At 37.1% G+C, this 6,667-nt stretch overlaps 1 pseudogene; it reads right to left on the reverse strand.

The window, feature by feature from the left end:
• Positions 1-926: 926 nt before the first annotated feature.
• Positions 927-1,036, reverse strand: LOC119057196 (uncharacterized; annotated as a pseudogene).
• Positions 1,037-6,667: the final 5,631 nt, after the last annotated feature.

Consider the following 6,667-nt stretch of genomic DNA (forward strand, 5'->3'; position numbering starts at 1 on the left):
TCACAGGTCTTCTACCATAGAAGTTCATACCACAAACTCAGAGATTCAGAACAGATCAATTTAAGGAGCAGAGGCTAACAAGAAGAGTGTCACAAACAGTGGGAAGACAATGAAACAAACCCCAAACAAAAAGAAAGACAGAGAATGCTAAATGAAATAGAGGTAAGTCAACTATCAGATATTGAGTTCAAAGAAATGGTTATAAGAAAGTTCTATGAGCTCACTGAGAATTACCAAAAGCTACAGGGAAACTATGAGGAACCTACTGTAAACATTATAAGTGTAAAAAAAGACATAGAAACAATTGACAAGGGCCAAGATGAAATGAAGAAAACAATTTCTGAGTTAAAGAACACAGTAGAAGGAATCAAAACCAGGCTAGATGAAGCAGAGGATCAAATCAACAATCTGGAAGGCAAAGTAGAAAAAACTGCCAGAAAAAGCAATAAAAGAAAAAAGACTAAAAAGGAGTGAAGAGGTGGTGAGGGAACTGCAAGACAACATGAAATATAGTAATATCCATATAATAGCTATACCAGAAGAAGAAGAGGAGGAGATAGAAAAACTATTTGAAAAAGTAATAATGAACAACTTCTCCAATTTCATGAGAGAAAAAGTCACACAAATCCAGGAAGCACAGAGAGTCCCAAAGAGGCCCATTTTAAGAAACATTATAATTAAAATGTCAAAATTCCAAGATGAAAAGAGAATCTTAAAGGTGTCAGGGGAGCAACAGGAAGTAACATAGATGGTAAGTTAAGACTAAGACTAGCAGCTGACTTCTCAATGGAACACTCCAAGCCAGAAGGGATTGTCAAGGAGTATTCCAAGTAATGAAAAACAAAGTCCTGCAACCAAAACTACTCTATCCAGCAAGGCTCTCAATTAAAATCACGTGAATAAGTTTCCCAGACAAAAGAAGTCTCAAAGAATACACCTCCACCACACCAGCAATGTAAAAGATGCTAAAGGATCTGCATAAAACTGATAAGAACAGATACTACACTTGATCATAGCCAAAAGACCGAGAAGCAATAGGAAAAGGGAAAAAAGCTTTAAGAAAAAAAATAAGCTTTAAGAAAAAGCTTTGGAAATTATATATTTTCTTCTACGCCTACTCCATACACATACATATTTAATATCCAATAACCTTTGAATGAGCTGAAGTGTTTGCATGATCTTCAATGGGCTTTTTTTAGTGAAGAAACTTTTATTAAACACTATTATATCTTTGTTACCATGCTCAACATTAGGTATATCATGGGGAAGACAACAGAAAACTAAGGTGGAAAATGTATATGAAGGTATTTCATTGTAGAAGAATATGTTAGATGTTAAAATAGAAAGATATGCTAGGCACAGTGGCCACAATCAAGAAGTAATGTTCAATTTCATCTATTAGGGTCAGAGAGGTCTTCACAGGTGAAACAACAATAATGGCATGCATTTAAATGGCCTTTCCAAGAACTGTAGTTTTGTTTGTTTGTTTTCAATTTACCATTATGTATCAAAATATAGTAGGTAGGTTCTTTTATATTTAGGTTTTCTTTAAGAAATAATGTGAATGAAATTTTAAAAGAGTAATGCATCACTGTTATTTTTTCTTTATCTTATAAATAAAATGAGAATAAAAGGAATATGAATGCAAATGCTTCTCTCCTTTTTTATTCTCTAAATTCCTGGTAGTATTCCTGTTATCCATGAAAAACTTATTGTGTTGTTGAAAGTTTTGGTCATCAAGATTTATTATGAGATAACATACAGAGAAAAAGAAGATTCAAGGGAAGAAGTGCCTCTCAGGGAAATAAGGATGATAAGAGACTATAGGGATTTACATGAATGTGGGGCAAAAGCTGAAAGATAAATCTGAGGAATTTGCTTTAAAAGGAAGAAGGTCATTCTGAGACCCAAAAAGGAGGACCAGTGTTTGCTCAGGATCCACCTCCTCCTGAGAACTGATCCTCCTCCTTCATCATGTGAGCCTTTCCACTACTGCTCTGGGGGTCCAGGGAGCTCATTATTTCTTCATCAGCTTATGACATCTCACCTGTAACCACCCAATAGAAGAATACTTGTTTACATCTCAAGACTTTTCTCCAAGACTCATGTGTGGATGGAATTGTGCTCCTCCTCCAGTTTTATCTGTTGGAGCCATAACCCACAATGTGATGATATTAAATGAAGCCTTTGGGAGGTAGTCAGAGTTAGATGAGGTCATGAGGATGGGGGCCCTCGTAGTGTTGTTAGCAGTTTAATAAGAAGAGAAAAAGAGAGATCAGTGTGAGGAGAATGTTACATTCCGCTCTCACAAGCAAGAAGGGTCAGAGACAGTCGGGCAGTCAAAGATGTTTTATTGGCCAAAGTTTCAAAGTTTTACCTGCGCAGGGGCGAACTCTCAGGGTGTCCGGAGACACGGTGCCAAAATGGCTGCAAATGAGAGTCGTGCCTAACGCTTACAGGCTAGGGTTTTTATAGAAGCGGGCAAGCAAGTGGGTTTCCAGAAGCAAAGGTGGCAGTTAGCGATAAACGAGCTCAAGTGTGAAGCACTTAACAACAACTCCTGACACATGGAAGCCCTCTATACGTTTTGACCAATTCCTAACTCTCTGGAACACCTGCCTGGGGGTGGGTGCGGTTTCTACTCAGGCTTGAGCAAGCAGTCTTGGGTTGAGCAAACAGCTTAGCACAAACAACTTATTTCCTCCTCGACTCTAACAGAGAACACGGCAATCTGCAAGCCAGGAAGAGAGGTCTCATCAGGCAGCAAAATCATCCAGTTCCTTGATCTTAGACTTTCCAGCCTGCAGAAGTATAAAAATTTATATTTCTTTCATTTAAGCCACTCAGTTTGTGATATTGTGTTATGGAAGCCAGTCCTAAGACACCGAGTAAGTGAGGTACCTGGTAGAATGGTGGCTACTTACCCACAGTTTCACTTTGAAGAAAGTGGCAAAGGTTAAAGGCTGGATTGAACCAATCTGAAGTGCAAGCTGATGGTCTACAAGTTATGGAAAAGTCTATACTCTCCATAGGCTGGGAAGTAGAGTTTTGATGCCTCTCCATGCCCCACTATCTTTTTCTCTCCACTAAGAGGGGTTCTCAAATCTCAGTCCTGAGAGTACATACATTGACAATGTAAAACCCAGAAAATGTGCATTTTGGGCAGAAACTTTATCTTCATTTCTATTATTGTCCATGAAAATATTTTTTAAGATGTCAGATTCGTAGCTTCTAAGCATTTTTCTGGCATAATAAAAGATATGCCTTCTTGAAATTCTGAAATAACATTTCTGAACTGGTGAGAGTGGATTGTCTAAAACCTAAACACTATAAAAGGGAGTTATTAACAGGAAGACATTTGTTACATAGATAGTCACTCCCTGGCACAGCTGAGAAGTTCTTCATTGAGAGACTAAGTCCCAGGAAAGGAATTAAAGCTGCACTCTGTTACTGTAATGACCCAGAATATATAAAAGAATTTGAGTGTGCACACACAGAAACATAGTTCTTTAGTTCCCATAACTAAAGAAAATTTGAAAAAGTAATTGTGGTACTTTTTGTATACTCAGTTAGAGCATTTATGGTAATATGCAAAGAACTAGGTGTTGCATCTACCTTCTAAAGACATATTTTCAGAAACAGTACTGGCTTTGGAGCCAGAACTATGTGGATTCAGAGTAACTTTTGCAAATTCTATGTAATATCTAAATTGAATTTAATTTGTTGTAAACTGGAAGTATTAATCTCAGGATAGCTTTGAGGAAAAATGAAAATGCATTTGTAAATACATATATACATTTACATATCTATATATACTGTGTGTTTATATATGCTAATATGTGTATATATGCATGCATATGTATATAATTTTATATATCTGTATATGCATGTTTATATGTGTACATATATGTGTGAATATGGTATATCATACACGTGTAAAGGTAAGATAGATGATAGACAGATAGGTAGATAGCTAGAACTAGCCCAATACTCAGTAAATTGCACTTCCTGCCCCAAATCCTATTATTGTATTTTCTCATTTCAGATTACCAGGCCCTTCAGAGGTATTACTTCCCACTGCTAACAAACGCTGGATCTGGAACTAGAAACCAAATCTACCTCACTGGTTCTATTCTATGCTAGCACTGATACCATCAGACTATGATTACTCCTTATCCTGAGCTCCCTCAGATGGGTGGCTTTTGATGGTTGAGGATGGTGTTTATTCTGTTTCTCCCAAAACTTCCACAGTAACCAATGCTTAGCAGGCACTACTAGGTAAGGCTTGCTTGCTGAAGTTAATTGAATATGTGAGTGAAGAAATGAATGAGTCAATTAATTAACATTAATAGTTTTTTAGAGTTGGTTAGTAATCATGATGATGAAGTATCCAAGAATGAGTAAAACATAGAAAATGATAAGGGACTTGTGAGAGTCTCTTAGCAGTCAGTCTCTAGTCAGGAATTTCATGTCAGCACTTAGAAAGAACCCAGACCTCAGGAGTCTAAACCTCCAATGCCTACAGGGAGGACAGTGGTAACAAAAATAATAAAGGAGGGAATGCTGGAGACTAGGGCAAAAGACAGAGCACATACACATTCTAAACAGACTTTTTAATTTTTTTAGTGTTGATGTCCTACTGTTTGAACACTGGGCAGAAATGTCCAGTATACCTGCAAGGCCTGACTCGGGGTCTCAACCAAGACCTCCGGTGGAGGTGACTTACTGAAGGTCTTCTACAATGTTAAAATGAAATTTCTTTCATTTGGGAAATAGCTAAAACAAGCAAGTACTACCTTGGGTAATACTCAATCTCCACCCCTCCCATTCACCCCTCCCCAGATTATAGCTTCTTTCTTCTATTACGATAAAATCATCAATGGCCATATTCAAAGCTCAGGCTGACACCATTCAATGCAACAGACATTTTAGTGGCCTCAAAGGCTCATAGGAAACTAACTGTGCACCTTGGCCTCAGAACACTTGATTTTGTTCACATCCCATGTTGTATTTCCATAAAACAGTTCTGCAAAAAATACTAATTGATCTTGAGATAGCTCCAGTTTAGATACAAAACAGCTTGTAGTTGCTCTGTCACCAGAGATTCCTAGGAGAAGCAAAGAGGTAAAGTGATTAACAATACCAGCAAGGAAAGTTTTATCCCAAATGAGATGCTTATGTAAGACAATCTGGTTTTTGCAACTTTTTTTCTGCTTCTGTTTTATTAAAGGTCAGAGGAAAGTGCACTTGTACGAGAGGTTCAGCCTGGTGCTTTGACTTATTTTATGTCTCTGTTCTCTAGCTAACTGTCTTGAGGCACAGAGCAGAGGTAAAAGCACTAGGCTTGTAATGAAAAGGACTGCACTGGGACCTCAGCTTTGCAAATCTGGGCACATCACTTCACATCTCAAAGAATCAGTGTCTTTCTATGAAAAATGAGATAATCTATGTCTTGTCTTTTCCTCTTCACCACACCAGTTATTTCTAAACCCATCATTTTGTTCTTTAATAATAAGCTCTATTAGTAAAAAAATGAGCATATTGTCAAGCAAATATGTTTATATACATATAGTCCTGTTTTAATATGTCATGTATGTTAAACATAAACAAAATTGTATATTTTCTAAAGTGGACATGGAATAAAAGAACATGCCCTCCCATAACTTCATATACACTGGTGAACATGCCCACAACTTTGAAAATAGTGCTCTGGATATAATAGATTATTTATATTTCTCTGAATGTAACTTTTTTCTTCACAGTCTTGATACTCAAAGTATACAGTCCATGGGCATATCAGAAGTACTTACAAGATATTAGAAATGCAGACTCTCGGGTCCCACCCCAAAACTATTGAATCAAACAGAGTTTTGAAAAAATCTCCAGGTGATAGGTATGCAGTAACATTGAGACTTTTTCTTGAAATATGATTCCTTCATTTGAGTGTCCAAAGAATGTTTGCAAACCCTCCACATTTCCAGGATTGCATAGATATTAAACCATTTTTCTCTGACCACCATACACCTATGCAGTTAGATGCATTCACATTTCTGGTCTCATATTCTTTATGTGGTCTGATACCATGACAGATCTTAAGATTCTTATTAGACTCTGAGCTCTTGATTTCAAAGATATTATCTTAAATATATTTGTCAGTATTTTGGTGCACGATAATGTTTATCGAAATAAAAATTCAAGGATGTCTGTTGTCAAAATCAAAGGAGACATTGTGTATGGAAAGACAACCATTTATTTGTTCATTCAAGATCACATGATGATTTCTTTTATTTGTATTGGTTTGTGATTTCAAGATTAAGTTGTTTTATGAAATTATCATCAAGTTTTAAAATAAATGATAAAAAAAGCATTTTTTGAGCAGCCACAAAGTGCTAGGAAAATCCCCAGGTGTGCAGTAGAAAAAAGGCAGGGCTACAGACCTACCTCCAGGACCTCAGGTCTAAGGCATAAAAAAGTCATGATTTTTATCCTCTTTTCTTCATAATTCAAGCCACAGCTTCCACCCCAGGCATTTCAGAGAGTAAAAAGCATTTGGTGGCAGAGTAGGTTTTGAGACTGCTATGGGGCCCAATGTCCAGGTATCTTGTCCAAGAAACCAAATTTTTGGTTGTCCTAGGATCCCAGAGTAGCTTTCCAGCCCCAAGACCTC

This window comes from Artibeus jamaicensis, unplaced genomic scaffold, assembly GCF_021234435.1.
Source record: "Artibeus jamaicensis isolate MK-2021 breed Jamaican fruit bat unplaced genomic scaffold, CSHL_Jam_final contig_559, whole genome shotgun sequence".
NCBI lineage: Eukaryota > Metazoa > Chordata > Mammalia > Chiroptera > Phyllostomidae > Artibeus > Artibeus jamaicensis.